The sequence below is a fragment of the Calidris pugnax genome, unplaced genomic scaffold (assembly GCF_001431845.1).
Source record: "Calidris pugnax isolate Ruff unplaced genomic scaffold, ASM143184v1 scaffold124, whole genome shotgun sequence".
In the NCBI taxonomy this organism is placed as follows: Eukaryota; Metazoa; Chordata; class Aves; order Charadriiformes; family Scolopacidae; genus Calidris; species Calidris pugnax.
Genome location: NW_015090914.1, coordinates 2,245,934 through 2,262,470, shown reverse-complemented (window position 1 = coordinate 2,262,470; position 16,537 = coordinate 2,245,934).

The following is a 16,537-nucleotide window of genomic DNA, read 5'->3' as shown; positions in this document are numbered from 1 at the left end:
TTTAAATCCAGGTGTGTTTCTGGCTGTGCTACCATCTTCACTTTGTGATTGTTACCCATTGTGGCTACATTAAAATGCTATTTGCCCAAGCTTATTTCATTAGTTTGTTCTAGATTTGCCCAGAAATTAAAAAAAAAAAAAAAGAAGGGGGGGAAACAAAAAAAAAAAATAGCATTGATCTTCTTGTTAATCTTCTCGATTTAATAACACTCCTTGTTGAGGTGGAACAATGAGCAAAAGGAAAAATTAAAGGTGAAAGCTGAATGACAGTCTCCTAATCTCAGAGAATTGTGCTGGTTGAGAGACTCCATGTGTCTGGCTTATTTCTTTTTTCTTCTCTTTTTTTTTTTTTTTTGCTTTATGAACCAAAATATCTACTGCAATCTTCAAGACAAAACAAGTAGCAGTAAAACTCTTTGTGTTTGCTGTTAATTTTGCCAGAGTGTATTGATAGTGGCTATAGAGCCAAAATTCAGATCCTGTTGTGTTGCTCTGTGAAGGCAAAAGGCAACCAAAGCTCATGCAGTCTAACAGCTTGCCTATACAAGGACACAGAGGGAGAAAAAAAGCAAGCCAAATGAACTGAAAGTGTATATTTTATGATTAGTTAAACTCCATTTAAATTCCCGAGTCACACTCCTAATTCGGAGTTTAAAAGTCCTTAATGTGATTTTGTGGAGTTTACTTTGGAAATGGAGCAAATGAGATGAAATAAAAGCTACTTTAAACGTGTGTCCTGGAAGCTTTCTGATGTGGGCTGCAAAATACATGTGGCGTGCTAGCAATTCTCAATTTTCATTTTGTTCTTGAACATAAGGTATGTTTTATACTGGCACCGCTTATTTCTGGAGGGGAAAAAAGGAATAGACTACTGAGTTATAACGGGCTTTTGCACGGGGGTAAAGGAACATCTGCATGGGGGTTGCATGAATATAATAGATAATGAAAAAAAGCACCCCCAGCACTGCCACAGTCCTGTCAGCGCATCTGCTGCGTCTTCGTGACGTGTTGCAACAAGTCCCTTGGCACTGGTTTCTGTACAGATCATAGCCTAGATTGGCTACAGGAAAAAAAAAAAAAAAAGTAAAAGATCTAAGTGTTGTATGCCTTCATTTCACTGCCGTGCCTGTTCCACCAGAGAGAAACTCTGTTCCTTCTGTAGGGGCTGCCAAACAGCCACCAGAGGAGCTTTGCTCCTGCAAAAGGTACTTCAGGCTGTTTGTTTCCAGCAGGAGACTGAGAGCCACATCTGTGGAGAGGAATTCCTGGCATGGTGGGATAACTCCAGGACCAGCCCAAGCATCTGTATTCAGGTGGCTCCTTTTTTTTATGCACCAAAAAGAAAAGGAGCCTGGATGTTTGCTGCTATATAACACTGGGCTGAGTCTCAGCAGAGATGCACGCGCTCCCTGCTGCGGCGTTTGCCTTCTGGTGTTTCAGAGGACAACGATGAAAACAACTTGTGTAGTTTTTCCCTCCCTAGCTATCATGATAATACCCTTATTTGCAAAGCACTGGAGTTGTACCACTGAAAAAAACATGATAAAAGGCCTTTTCATCGTTATTTATTGTTCATACTTTTAATGCAGAAGCACTGGCAGCTGTAGCTCGAGCTGAGCGTGTGCCCAAGAGAAGCACCACCACTTTCAAGCAGAAATGCCCTGGAACTGAGCTCTGTGTTTCCTCATGTACCAGAGGGAAGAATAAAAGAGGAATGATGCTCCTGCTGTACACGGAGCAGTGCAGAAGCAATGCTGCCTGCTTGCCAGCGATGCTCTAGCATTCGGATGAGTACGCCCTGCCTCCTTCACACAGATTCTCCCTGTATTAATTAGCTGCAATCAGATGCTTGGCACTTTTAAGCAGCTTGTGTTTGAATAGACACTTGGTGGCAGACTTTCTCTGAAAAGTGCTGTGGGATCACGGAGCTGGTTTTTTTTTTTTCTAGAGTCCCTTTTTTTGTTATCCTCCCTTCTCCTTGGCACGGCGTCTTCTTGCCAGCTGCCAGCCTTCTCCTCTGGCCCCGGCAGCTTACCTGGAGAGCAGGGGCAGCAAACAAAATGCTGCCCCACAGATCTCTCTTCGCCTCCCAAGAAAGATAAGAGAACTGACAGCTACGGTATTCTGCAGGTTTCAATGACCCATCTGTGTGGTCCAAGCTCAGCAGAATTTCACCGTATTCTGGGCTGCCTCAAGAGAAGCGTGGCCAGCAGGGCCAGGGAGGTGATTCTGCCCCTCTGCTCTGCTCTGGTGAGACCCACCAGGAGCACTGTGTCCAGCTCTGGAGTCCTCAGCACAGGGAGGACAGGAACTGAGGACAGGCTGAGAGAGCTGGGGTCGTTCAGCCTGGAGAAGAGAAGGCTCCAGGGAGACCTTATGATGGCCTTCCAGTACCTGAGGGGGCTACAGGAGAGATGGGGAGGGACTCTTGGTCAGGGAGTGTAGGGAGAGGACAAGGGGTGATGGTTTTAAACTGAAAGAGGAGAGATTTAGATGAGATACCAGAAAGAACTTTGCTGTGAGGGTGGTGAGACACTGGCCCAGGTTGCCCAGAGAAGCTGTGGCTGCCCCATCCCTGGAGGGGTTCAAGACCAGGCTGGATGGGGCTTGGAGCAACCTGGTCTGGTGGGAGGTGTCTCTGCCCAGGGCAGGGGCTTGGAACTGGATGATCTTGAAGGTCCCTTCCAACTCTAACCATTCTGTGATTCTGTGGGGGTGTTAGGGACACAAAGTCCTTCTCTCACAGATTTCTTGGGTATTCCTTCCTACTCCTGCATGGCTGCTTTCTAGACAACACAATACTCTTCAGTATTTATATATACTCAACAAAACACCATCAACTTTTGCATTCGCTAGTCCTGGTGGTATTTATTTCTGTTACATTCACAGAAGAATCTCACTGTATTATTAAAAAAAAAAAAAAAAAGCATTTGTACAAGAAGTAAGAAGATGATGTGCTTTATGATTTTTCCTCAGGCTAATATTCGTGGTTTGTGAATGGTATTTACCCTGCTGCCCTTGTTATATGAATACTTGCCTAATGCTCTGGCTCAACCACAAAGCTTACCCTTGCTTCCAGCAGAGCTCAGTGGCATGAGCTGGCTAATACCAGCACCGTGTCTCTGTGAATCTGTGTTAATGGGTCATTAGAAGAAGAATGGTGCACACATTGCCCCAAAACGTTACAATTTTACAAGGTTGCTTTGTTGGTTGAAATGTGGAAAAATTGCGTGTGGTACCCAGTGTCTGTTCAGCTTGTAGCTCTTCAGCCAGCAGTGTGCCCAGGTGGCCAAGAAGGCCAACAGCATCCTGGCCTGTGTCAGGAACAGCGTGGCCAGCAGAAGCAGGGCAGTGATGGTGCCTCTGGACTGGGCACTGGTGAGGCCTCACCTCGAGGGCTGTGTTCAGTTCTCGGCCCCTCACCACAAGAAGGACATTGAGGTGCTGGAGCATGTCCAGAGGAGAGCCACCAAGCTGGGGAGGGGTCTGGAGAACAAGTCATATGAGGAGAGGCTGAGGGAACTGGGCATGTTTATTTTGGAGAAGAGGAGGCTGAGGGCAGACCTCATTGCCCTCTACAACTCCCTGAAAGGAGGGTGGAGAGAGGTGGGGGTTGGCCTCTTCTCCCAAGGGAATAATGCCAGGAGCAGAGGAAATGGTCTGAAGTTGGAGCAGGAGAGGTTTAGATGAGATATTGGGAAGAATGACTTTCCTGAGAGGGTGGTCAGGCCCTGGAACAGCCTGCCCAGGGAGGTGGTGGAGCCACCATCCTTGAAGGTATTTAAGAAACATGTAGACGTGGCTCCTCAGGGCATGCTCTAGTGCCCGAGATTGTTGGCTTGTTGTTTTGGGTTTTTTTTGGTGTGGTGGTTTTTTTTGTGGTTGAACTCGATGATCTCAAAGGTCCCTTCCAACTATGAAGATTCTGTGATTCTCTGATCACCTTTTCTTCACACTGCTTCGATTAGGTGGCACTTCAGCCGTGCAATGGAGTGCACAGGGTTGGGCGCAGGGCCCACTAGTGAACCAGCACTTATTAACTCCACCAAAATCTCTTGCCAGTAAAGCACAAATAAAGAGAAATGGCCATGGTGTCAAGCCTTTCATCTACTTACCCATGGCCAAGAAGTGAGGGGGGAGAGGAGTGGGACAGGAGTGGGACAGGAGTATGTTGCGTGTTGAAGATGCCTGGCATATGATGACTGGTAATTGGTTCCTTGGTGTTTTCTCTGAAGTTCTCCCAGCCCTGCAAGCAGTGCTTTAGTGAACAGACTAGTTGTCCAAAACCATCTTCACTTTTTTGCTAACTCCCCCTACTCAGCGTGTTACAGCATTTGCTCCGCAAAGCTCTGAGGACTTCTGCGAGGAGGAAAAGAAACGGCAGATTTGGTTCCCAAATGCTCTAAAGCTCCATTTAAAACCCAGAGAGTGAGTCAAGGCTTCCCATCATTCGCACGGGAAGGCTTCAGATGATATAATAGTGTCTTTTTCATCCCTTACAGTTCTGGTTCAGGTCTGTTAGCCATTTCAGCAGTGTCCCTCTGAGGGAACGCTCGCGATGCTGCTGACTCACAAAAGGCTCCACTTCCTTGACACATCGCAGGGACTGCAAAGAAAGCCTTTCTCCATGTGAGCCACGCTGCAGCTCAGCCTGGTTCTCATTATGTTCCTCTCCCTACCATTATACTTCTGCATAGAGGCAGTACCCACCCAACCGGGGTCACGTCTGCTGCTAACAATCTGCTGACATGTTAGATAAGTTATATGGGTTTCATCGCAGCTGCCAAGGGCAAAATATTCCCACTTCTACAGTTTTTCATTATTTTAATTATATTTTTTTTTTAACCAGATGCTGGTCAAGCTGCAAAAATCAAGGGAAGTTCCTGAAGTACTGTGATTTACCTTATTAATGCTGCCTGTTTTTCTCCCCACAAGTGTAGGATACGAAACAACAGGAAAGTAGTAGCCAGGATTTCTCCACTCAGCCTGCCCGAGGGGTCTTTGGCTTTTTGCTTCTTCCTCTACCCTCACCTGATGTGGACAGTATGCAATTTCCTTTCAGTATCTTCTAATGAAGGGAGGTCTAACGTAATGAGTCACCTGCAGGACCTTCATCCTCAACACTGGACACATGGGCATTTTGCAAGACATCTTAATGTCTCTTCCAGAGTTTTTTGACCCCGGAGCACTGTCTTTCTTTACATAACACAAACCAGATACTGCTTGGTTGTTGTGATATTGCCATGAGGGAAACTGTGCTTGTTGTCTGTTTCTTAAAACTGCCTTCCTTAAGGAAACGAGGCTAACACAGTGCTGGCTGGCTGGCCATCCCACCCCTCCTCCATCAAAACTTCTGAACTACTTGGCCAATTTCAATTTCACTTAAAAATAAAGGCAAGATGTGGATATTAAATGTATACTTGTTTTGTGGGTATAGATTGACTAATAAAGGAGGCAGAGATTCTCTTCGTGCCTCCGTGGATGGAAGAATTGCAGGATGACTTGCTTCACTCCCTTATTATACCATTACTGACGTAGCAAAGGTTATCACAAGACCTAAATTCATGGGTGACCAGCATTTATGTAAAGTATTTCCCCCTTCAGTACATGCTCTTGAGAAATTGTGCCTAAATTTGCACATGCTGCCTGCTCCGTTGCATCGTGGGGGAATGGCCTGGTCCTCAGGAAACCCTGTCCATACTGGTAGGTATCAGGTTTTCCAGCACAGAGTTTTGTGAGCTCTGATGTGTTCTTCCTTGCTTTGATTGCACAGGTTTATGCAATTGTTTCATTTGTCATAAACTTATGCAAAGAAAAATGAAAATAATAATTGGTAAATTATTGGAGGAGGCAAAATTAACTGTAGCTGTGTTGCACGTACTATTATCTCATATAGGGTAATTTAAACCTCTTCCAGTCACTGGCACTTGGATAGCTAAACAAGCTTGTTAGGAGCTTCACCATAAGCCTTCAAAGAGGACCATACCTAGACCCGTCTAAAATTATTTGGTATCAGTGTGGCACATAATTATGAAGTCTGCTGAACAGATAGTAAATCTGGTTTCTGTCTCTCTTCTGAAGAAGGGAACCCAGCTTTTGGAAAATCTGGGTTCCATATGCAGAGCCAGCTATGAAGTCTTTCCTTTCACAGGAAAAGCCTGCACCAGTGTCCTCAAGTTTCATCAGCTCCATTAAGTCTCTCACGTCCCTTCCTCCCTCCCCCTCGGGAGATTCAATGTACCAGCGCTGTGGTCAGGCCTGCCTCTTCTTTACTGGAGACAAATGATGATAAGGAGGTTTTTGTGTCCCCAGTACCTGTCAATAAACAGAGGCTTGGGGGCAAAAGTGATGGGCATGTTGCAAGGACCCTAGCGAGAAAGGCCAGCTTCTGGTGGTAGTCCCATGAGTCAACGAAGAAAAGGTGACTGGGTTGTGGACAGCCTATTAATACAACTCAAACTCCGAGTTTGGCTGCAAAGGAGTTCGTTGCAACCCTTCCCCTTTGATTTGTGGCTCTGAGGAGGGGTTATTTTAAGACACGGAGAACTCAGTTCAGGAATAGGGTTAACCGCTGGAATGACCCCATCTTTGCTCGGTCATGTACGGCGTGTTTCCTGCAGGGAGCTGGGCTGAGTTCACCAGGGACTCGGGGTGTTAGCAAAAGCTCCAGCTGAAGAGTGGCATAAGAAGATAAAAGGGTGGCACGGAATCACGGAATTGTCAGAGTTGGAAGGGACCTCTAGAGATCATCTGGTCCAACTCCCCTGCTAAAGCAGGAACACCTAGAGCACATCACTCAGGACGGCATCCAGGTGGGTCTTGAAGATCTCCAGAGAGGGGGAGGCCACGACCCCCCTGGGCAGCCTGTTCCAGTGCTCCATTAGCCTCACCGTAAAGAATTTTTTTCTCATATTTGAATGGAATTTTCTATGTTCCAGCTTGAGCCCATTGCCCCTTGTCCTATCGCTGGAAACCACTGAAAAGAGTCCGGCTCCAACATCCTTCAACTCACCCTTTAGATACTTATAAACATTACAATGCCACAGAATGATGGCCGTTAATTAACTCCTCTGGATCTGGGGCCAAATGTGGTCACCTTTCAGCTTTACCTCAAAGTACACTCGCTCCGAGAGACAGCTGGCGTTTCACAGCAGAAATGGCTTTTCTGAAAAAAAAATATATTAAAAGTAATATGAGAACCAAAGTGAGTGAGAGATGTCAAGGACCGTAGGCTGCCAGCGATGGCCATGAGATGGCACACAGATGACCCAGGCAGTGCTTGAATAAACGGAAAATTCTTTTGTTTAATGAGGATGGGAAAGAGAAAAGATGGCTTTCAAAAGAGCTAACCCCTCCTTTTTCTCTCTGCCTGTACAACCTCCCTTCTCTAGCCCTGTAGCCCCGGCAGTTCTTATTTATGTGCTTCAGATGCACCCCAAAGCTGATTCTTTTTGGTTCTCAGTGTTCTGCAAAAGCCCTCTCCATCCTGTGACAGCTTGTTCTCCAGCGTGATGCAGCTTTAAAAACACACATCTTCCATCAACATTTAAAGACAAAAAAAAGCAGAGTAAATGAGAGGGATACATTAGAAATACCACTCTTTTTGCACTGTCTGCTTCTCCAGTCCCCATCGCTGGCTGCTCCTGCAATGCCACCACCACCACCACCACTGAAAGCAGCAAGCCCTAAAGTACAGAGATTCTCAGGCAAGAAATACCCAGGTTAACATGTTATTCAAAACTGTATATAGTCAGGTTTCAGTGGAGAAGATCGGGGGGAAATAATGGTGCCCATTGTGTCGTGCTTGGAGCTGTAGACCTGCACCCGTTCAGTCTTCCAGTGCTCAGGTCACACATTAGAGGGGGATCAGTCACTGTAGATTAGCACATGTCATCTATTTTAGTGACAGCAGAACTAAGTAATACTCCCTTTCCTGCAGCAGTCGGTGGCTTCTCTAAAGACATTTCCAAATTCAATTGCCGTTGGGTTAATTCCTCTTCTCTTCTATCATGCTGCAAACTGGACAGCTGCCTCAGCTGGTGTCTGAATCTTCAATAGAGACGAGGTCAGCGAAACCTATTTTTCAACCTTTAGCAGAAATCTACTGAAACTGTCAATTTTAGAAAGCTGATGGCAAGTTGTTTGACAGATGCCAGGTGGTAAGAGCCCAAATATACTATTGGGAATGTTTATTTGTGGGCACGATCTCCCCTGTCAAACTGAAGAAAAGGATGCCACAGGGGTTACAAATATTAAGTGACAGATTTCGCTCGGCCTTTCTTTTGCTGAAGACCTTGAGTGTGTGTTAAACGTAGGAGCCCTCTGACCAAACCCCAGGAACAAATCAGCGCTCGCAACCCTTTACAAACCCAACTCGGGAAAGAAAGGGTTCAAATATTGGTTCCTTCCATAGCTAAAATGTTTAAAAAGCTCTCTGAAATCTGACCTCGTTGAACACGATAGTGTCGTCGGCTGAAGTTAAGAATAGGCTCTACCTTCTCCTTTGTGAAAGCTCAGAGGGAGTCCACAGATCCAGCCGTCTCCCCTGTGTCGTGAGCGGGGCTGACGTCAGGTCTCTGCACAGCACGTCCCCTCCGTGGGCTCCAAAGCCCCTGGTACAACAGGCAGGTGTCGTTGCTCTCGTTTTTCGAGCAAAAGCAAAGGTGTGGAAACGTAGAGCAAAATTTGCTCTTCTGGCCCCCAGCCTCGAGACCGGTAAATCCCGGTTTCATGATTCTAGTTGCCGCCTGGTCCTGATGGGGAGCAACCACGGCTCCAGGGGAGGGTGGAGGCGTCACCTGAAGTACAAAGCTGTCATTACAGCTGTAAGAGCTTAGCTGTGCTTGGAAAGAAAGGGTTCAAATATTGGTTCCTTCTAAATGTTCCTTCTAAAATGTTTAAAAAGCTCTCTGAAATCTGACCTCGTTGAACACGATAGTGTCGTCGGCTGAAGTTAAGAATAGGCTCTACCTTCTCCTTTGTGAAAGCTCAGAGGGAGTCCACAGATCCAGCCGTCTCCCCTGTGTCGTGAGCGGGGCTGACGTCAGGTCTCTGCACAGCACGTCCCCTCCGTGGGCTCCAAAGCCCCTGGTACAACAGGCAGGTGTCGTTGCTCTCGTTTTTCGAGCAAAAGCAAAGGTGTGGAAACGTAGAGCAAAATTTGCTCTTCTGGCCCCCAGCCTCGAGACCGGTAAATCCCGGTTTCATGATTCTAGTTGCCGCTTTTTTTTTTTTTTTTTTTTTTCTTTTTTTCCCCAGCAAGTATTTCCATCCCTGGGACTTAGCACCAAATCTTCTCCCTCTCACCCTTTTGGTCTTGATTTTCTTTCCGTTACTAAGTGTCAGGTATTTCTGTTTATTTTTTTGCCATCATTAACCTTGGTTTTCCCTTTTTTTTCATATAAAATACCTGTTTCAAAGTGCTCACTAAATTGTGTCCAGGCTTTCCCCTCCTCGCCTCTGCTACAGCCTACTGTATGCTATTACTTTTCTTTTACAGTGCCAGCCTCAGTTTTACTATCCACTTAGTAAATCCATAGAATTTATTCTAGCAGGCCAAAGGGAATTCCCTTTTCTATTTTCTCATTTATTCTAGGCCTTCTTAGGATACCCACACTAATCACAGTGATCCATTTTAGTCTTTTGCGTGCTCTAGAAATGTAAATACCACTTTTTCCACGGGAAGACTTGCATCCAAGTGTTTCAAACCCAAGTGGTGAGACAAGGTTTGTCTTCACATTTTTATTGTACTGCTCCTTGGCAGCTGTCTTTGAAATTGAAATAAGATGCCCAGCAAGGTTCTTTACTCCATACTTGCTCCAGAATTTCTGTAAAAAAAAAAGAGGAATATAGACTTTGGTCTATAAAAAGGGGATATGCCATGGACTTTTTAAGAGAACCCATTCCTTTCAGCTCGTGTGAGACGTCAACTCTTGGTCAAGTCCTTAACTCGCTGACGTGTGACGATGCAAAACATGGCATTAATTTGAAATAGATTATTCTAGCGTATTTTAAATAATAATTTACATTAATGGAAAAATGTTTCCATTAATGAAAGAGATTTATTATTGGACAATTTTTATTTTTTTTACTTTGACTCCACGTGCAGATGGAATGGCTACGGCTTCAGGCTGGTTTTTGTCAATCCCTTCATCAAAGAGAGATCTCCTAATGAGAAAGATGTTGGGGTTTTTTTTTTGTGTGTATGGTTGGACTTGATGATCTCAAAGGTCCCTTCCAACCATGAAGATTCTGTGATTCTGTGGAAAAGAGGAAGTGTTTCACCCTAAATTTAAAGAAGCTACCGTGGAGGCAAAGTCAGTCACTGGTTTAACTGGGCTGGGCTCAGCCCAGACCTCAGCAGTGGGCAGAGGTGAAGATGAGGAAGTTAATCACCTACTAGGGCAACTCAGGGCTGTCCCTGCTACTAACCAGAAACTGGTGGAATTCGGCTGTCCTGAGTAATTATAAATATACAGAAAGGCCAATTCCATCCCCAAAGACCTCACAGCCTCTTGGAGCTGGAGGGCCAGAGGTGGAGGGTCAGGTATGATGTCTATCTCCTTGCACAGGGGGAATCCCTCGTCCTGGCAGTCTTTAAAAGATTCCCCATTTACCTCCCTAATCCGGGGCCAAAAGAGCATGCTGGACTGCAAATAGAGTAAACTACATCCTTGTGTAACGAAGAATCATCAAAATAGAAGCCTCGGTATGGTGATTCCTCTGCCGTGGAAAAAATTAGATGTGTGATAGGCAGTTAAGTGTTGTCTCTTTTTTTGGTGGAAAGGAGCTGGTTTTACACCTTTGTGCTTCCCATTGGTTTTAATCCCTAAAATATCCAATTTGCATTCATAAACTATACCTACGATTATGTTTGCTGCTTATTTACTCAATGTCTACGGCGAGATATTATTCTATGGGTTGAGTTATGCTTCACATAGTGCTTCATCCACGTTTCACAGCAACAGCAGCCACAATCGTGTTAGATTTTGTAATCCTTTCCAGTATCTCAAAAAAAAAAAACCCAGCCCAACTTTGTATCCTGTAAAAAGGCTCGAGGCTCACACTTTATTTACTCTCATTTAGCCCTATGAACAAATTCGGGCACTACAAGATTATCAGTTTTCTTCATTAAGAAAATCTGCATGTTCATTTGTATTAAACAGTTGTAATCTCATGTCTGTCATAGGGAAATGTTCATTTCTCTGCCACCCAGAAGCCTAATTGGTTTGTATTTTCATTACCACAGTTATTATTACTGAAAACCTATGAATAACTGTACCACAGTCAGCAAGTTCGGCTCAAAAAACCAGCCAAAAAAATTCCCTGAAGGGCTGGAAATATGGGTTCAACTCCTTCTCTGATCCCTGCTAGATGAACTGTTAACTTTAGAGGGGCCAGATTTTCACCTGTTACCGCCTGAGAGCTGATGGCAACCTACCTGGCTTTTAACCACGTTTTTATGGTGCAAATTCCAGGTGGGTCGTTTTCCTGGCTTTGATATAAGTAATGGGAGCAAGGTGGCCACCAATGCACTGGGCAGGGCAGGAAGGTCTCAGCTTGTAGGGTTGTCTTCACGCCACTGAAATGCAAACCCTTTGGGTGCCAGCCTTCCAGCAAAGCCCAGAATTACACTAGTTTTTCCTCCCCCACCACCACCACCACCACCCCACCTCTCCCTGGTGTTATTTACGACCATGTTATTTCAAATAAGCTTAGTTCTCCTCTGCAAGCTTAGCCGTTGCCAGATAAATCAGCGGTATGTTATGGGTACTGAAATATGTTTTCCAAGCCCTAATCCCGAATACTTCTGAAATTGCAGGCTTAAAAAAAAAAAAAAAAAAAAAAAAAAAAAAAAAGAAAAAGGAAAAAAAGAGAAAAGAAAAAAAAAAAATTCCTTTTCATGCCAGAACACCCCCCAATCCTGTTCCCCATGCTGTTAAAATAAGCAAAGGCGATGCCTTTCACCGCGCCACGGTGTGGGAATGCTTCTCCCTCCATCCTTCCAGCGTGGAAATAAGCCAGAAATGTCTGGCAGCCCCTTATGGCGGTGCCTGATGGCCCTATCTGCCTGCCTGCCCTCGAGGGTTTTGTCTCCAGTCGTGGCTGTAGGGCTTCAGGCAGCAGAAGGGCTGGGAGAGGAGCTGGGTGGTGACAGCAGTTGCTGCTCCCAGGCCCTACAACACGCTTCGTTACGAGCTGCTCTCCATGATCTGGGAGAGTTGTAAATCACGACGCTTCTTCTCACTTTCCGAGCTGGCTAGGCCAGAAATGAGATCTTCTTTGGTCTACGTTCACCTTAGAACTCCTTGTCTTCTCATTTTTTTTCTTTCCATTTTTTTTTTAAAACTACTATTTTCCTCTTTCCATTTTTTTTTTTTTTTAAACTACTATTTTCCTTTTACATCTACTGGGAAAGATGCGGAATGCAAAATATAACTACATCACTAAGCAAAAATGGAAAAGCACTCACTATGGCAGTTTTTTGGGAAATGGCTGATGGTCTTTTTTTTTTTTTTTTTTTTTTTTATATATAATTCTTTCTACTGCTGGCCCTTGAAGTAAAACTCGTTGTCTTTGGGCGTATTCCTACTGCTGTATGTTCACAGAGGGAAAATATGCAGAGGTCAGCAGTTTCAAAGGCACTCTCTAATTTTAGGTTCTTAGCTTTGGATATTTTGGGACAAAACTTTGGACACAACAAAAGAAGTGTCAAGGAGCTATAAATCTAGATGAAGTAAGTAACACCCAAGACATCTCGAACCGGAGACCCAAAACCAGAGACCCTTCTATTTAAAAAAAAAAAAACCAAACAAAAAACAAACACAACTAAAAAAGTTTTAGTATTTGCCAGAAATGTTTTTTTCTTAGTTCTTGAGGTTTCTATCCTTCCCCACGCTTCCCACTATTCCTATTTTCATATCGCCATTACAGGCAATTCTGAAATTCTCCTACCAATCCAAGGCCTCCAAAAGTCGAGGGAAAAAAATTGCCCCTTTTTTTAAAATCACATGTCATCATCTTAAGATGGAGCGCTGTGTAAAAAGGCTGATTTTTTTTTTTTTTAACCCAAAAAATGCTCCTTGAGACTTTCTTATTTAGCTGATTTTTTTCTAAATACTTGTAATTGGCAATGTATTGTTTATTTGTCTTTTAAATACTCAATGTTTAAATCGCAAACAAATTTAAATTCCAATTATGCAGTAAAGTTCAAAGGTGCTAATTTGTTAAATAATTACTTGTAAAGCAAATATGAAATAGGAAAACGAGTCAGGAAGGCTTGAAATTAAATGGCATTGAGAGGTTCACATGAGATACCTGTCATGGATACCAAAAAAAACCCCAAATTAATTTTGTTCTGAGAGCTCAAATGCATTTTCCAGGCAGTCCCACAGTCAGTCAGCAGCCAGATGTTTGCCTCGACCAACTTTTTGGTTGGTCACTCAGCAGCCAGATGTTTGCTTCCCAATTGCAGGGACAGCTCTTCTGGAAACTGTGATCCCCAGATTTCTGAAGGACCACGGTACCTGGCCAAATGTCCTTCAGTCTGCCAGGAACTGCTGCTCCAGCTTCGAGTTGAAAGCCAAGAACGAGCTCAATCCTCTGTCTAGGACAGACAGACAGACAGACAGATGTACATATGCCCATCAGGATGCAATAACTTCAGTGAGACTTCAGAAGTCATGTCCTACACGTGATTTTTTCAGATGCTTCAGAAGCAAACAGCTTCCAGGTCCCTGACAAACGTTCTTACGTCTTCAAAATGAGCACTGAAATCCAGTCTTTTAGTCTGGATTTAACTTTTAGTGTTTCCCACTAAAAGTTTGGTCCAACGTGGGGAGGTTTCAGCTTACAGGAAACCTTCTGCTGGGGCAGACTGTGAGTTGCTTGTGTCGCTTCATGGAAGGCAACTAAGAAAAGCACTGTGTGGTGCTACAGATGTGTGGGGATGGATACCTACCTACCTACACACAGGTATTTGTCATTTTGAATAACATTCCCACTTGCTAAGCCAGCGCGTTGCATTGGATGATCTGGAACATTTGGATTTATTTGATTTATTTTTTTTGATTTAGGAGAGCTGGGCTGTAAATAGAGAATTTTGTGTTCTCCGATTATTTTTTTTTCTAAGACCTGTGGAGGAGCTTCTCTGGACCTATCCATCCCCCCAACACCCCAGTCTCTCAGCTTGGTTCTGCCTGTTGATCCAATGGGTTTTTCCTCTCACTCTGCCAAAAGGGGTGGAAGGGATCTTCAAGGACCTTGGTTTCAAATCGGGGGTGGAACGGACGCATAAAAACAGAGCGTTAAAGGTCATGTGGGTTTTTTTAATAACATCACTGACTATTGCTTTGAACCCCCAAATCCAAAGCGAGTTGCGTCGCGGGGGGTCGAGGAGGAGGGGGGGGTGACTTGCTTTGCTTTGGTTTTTCAATTAAACGATGGTGGGAAGGCTGAGCAAGAGGAACTTGTGTGTCGTGGCTGAGATTGTAGGGGTGGGTTGGGTTTTTTTTGCGTGTGTGTGTGTGTGTGTGTATGGTTGGACTCGGTGTTCTCAGAGTTCCTTTCCAACCATGTTGATTCTGTTAATTCGGGGGGTCGAGGAGGAGGGGGGGGTGACTTGCTTTGCTTTGGTTTTTCAATTAAACGATGGTGGGAAGGCTGAGCAAGAGGAACTTGTGTGTCGTGGCTGAGATTGTAGGGGTGGGTTGGGTTTTTTTTGCGTGTGTGTGTGTGTGTGTGTATGGTTGGACTCGGTGTTCTCAGAGTTCCTTTCCAACCATGTTGATTCTGTTAATTAGATTAAAAAAAAAAAAGCTTTTTTTTTAAAAAGAAAAAAGAGGCTCATGACTTCTGGTACGTGTGATAGGGGACAGAGGTCCCTCACTGCATGGGGAGGCAGGAAGGCCCTGATGCCTCTCCCTACCCCATCTCGCCACGGGGAGCCCAATCTCACCCAGGACCCCCCCATCTCCGGTCCAGGGTCCCCTTCCCGGGGGTACAAGCCCCCCTGCCCCCGCCGGAGGGGGGGAGAAGCTTCTCTTCCCACTCCCCGGGGGGGCAGAAGCAGCAAATCCCTCATCCATCCCCTGCCTGTTTGCTGCCTGCGCTCGGGGAAGGGAGGGGGGGAAAAGAAGGATTTTGGGGGGGGGACTGCAAGAGGGAGAAGGGGGAACCAGCCCGGCTGGCTAAAATGAGCTGCCTGCCCCAGGGAGAAGTAATTGCCTGGGATGAACGACCTTCGGGGACAGCCGGGGTGCTAATAAACTCAGGACAGGGAAATGAAATAAAGTAAAATAAAATAAAATGAAGTAAAATGTAGTGAAGTAAAATATAGTAAAGTAAAATACAGTAAAGTAAAATACAGTAAAGTAAAATATAGTAAAGTAAAATCCAACCAAAAAAAAACCCCAACCAACCCCACCAACAAAAAAAAACCAACCCCCAAAACGTTCCGTGCCTTCTTTGCAGTGTCCTGAGGGGCAAATCTTCAAACCCGCGGAGGTTTTTGCGATATTTGAATGAAAGGATGGAGCCCTGCGCTGCTCGGTGGGGTTCCAGCTTACAGCCGCCGAGCGCAAACCCTCCGGTGAAAATTGCGTCGGCTTTTTCTTTTTTTTTTTTTCTGGGGGGGGACACACGGTTTTAAAACGAAAAGGGAAAAAATCTGCGGAGTAGCCGACCTGGGATTTTTTTATTTTTTTTTAAAGAAAAGTGCCCTCGCTGCCCCGAAGCGCGAAGTTGAGGGTTTACAGGGGAAATAAAGGAGGATTTTCTGCAGGTTGAGAAGGGGCCGGTTGATGCCACCGGCCGAGTGTGGACAGACGGCACCGCGCCTTCCTATAGGTGTCCGCACCCTATGGATGCGCCCTATGGACTCCGCCAGCTTGCACCCGGAGCCGGCTCGCCTGAAGGTTTTGGCTCAAGGTTTGGGGGGGGGGGGGGGGGGTTTTTTTTTTTTTGTTTTTTTTTTTTTTTTTTTTTTTTGTATTTTTTTTTTTAAATCAGATTCAGGTTGATGGTTGGACTAAATGATCTTAAAGGTCCTTTCCAACCTAGATTATTCTATGATTCTATGATTCATCTCTTTCCATCTTTCCTGACTGCAGCCGCCTGCAAAGTGTGAATAATTTTCAGCGAGGAGTTACACTAAGTGGGAAAGCTTTTAGCACATTATCCGCCGGCAATTGGGCTATAATCTAATTGCCAGCCCTGGGGGTCTTAATAGAGCCTTTCTCTTCCCACCCTTGGATTTGCATCTGGGAGACGCCTTTTAATGGGTTTAAAAAAACGCCTGGGCGTTTTTGCTCCCTTCTTTAGGTGACATTGAGATGTTTTCGCTGGGAAATTGGACCTCGGGTACCTGAGGCTTCTGCCTTGGTAAGGGGGGGAGAGAAGGGGAGATGATGCTCCCACCCCCTCCTCTCTCTCCCCTCGCCCGCAGTAAATCACGGCTCCGAAAGCGGGGAGCGCAGAAGAGAAGGGTGAATCCGGCGGAGAGAGCGCGGTGTAATTATGTGCAGCGGAGGAGGAGAAA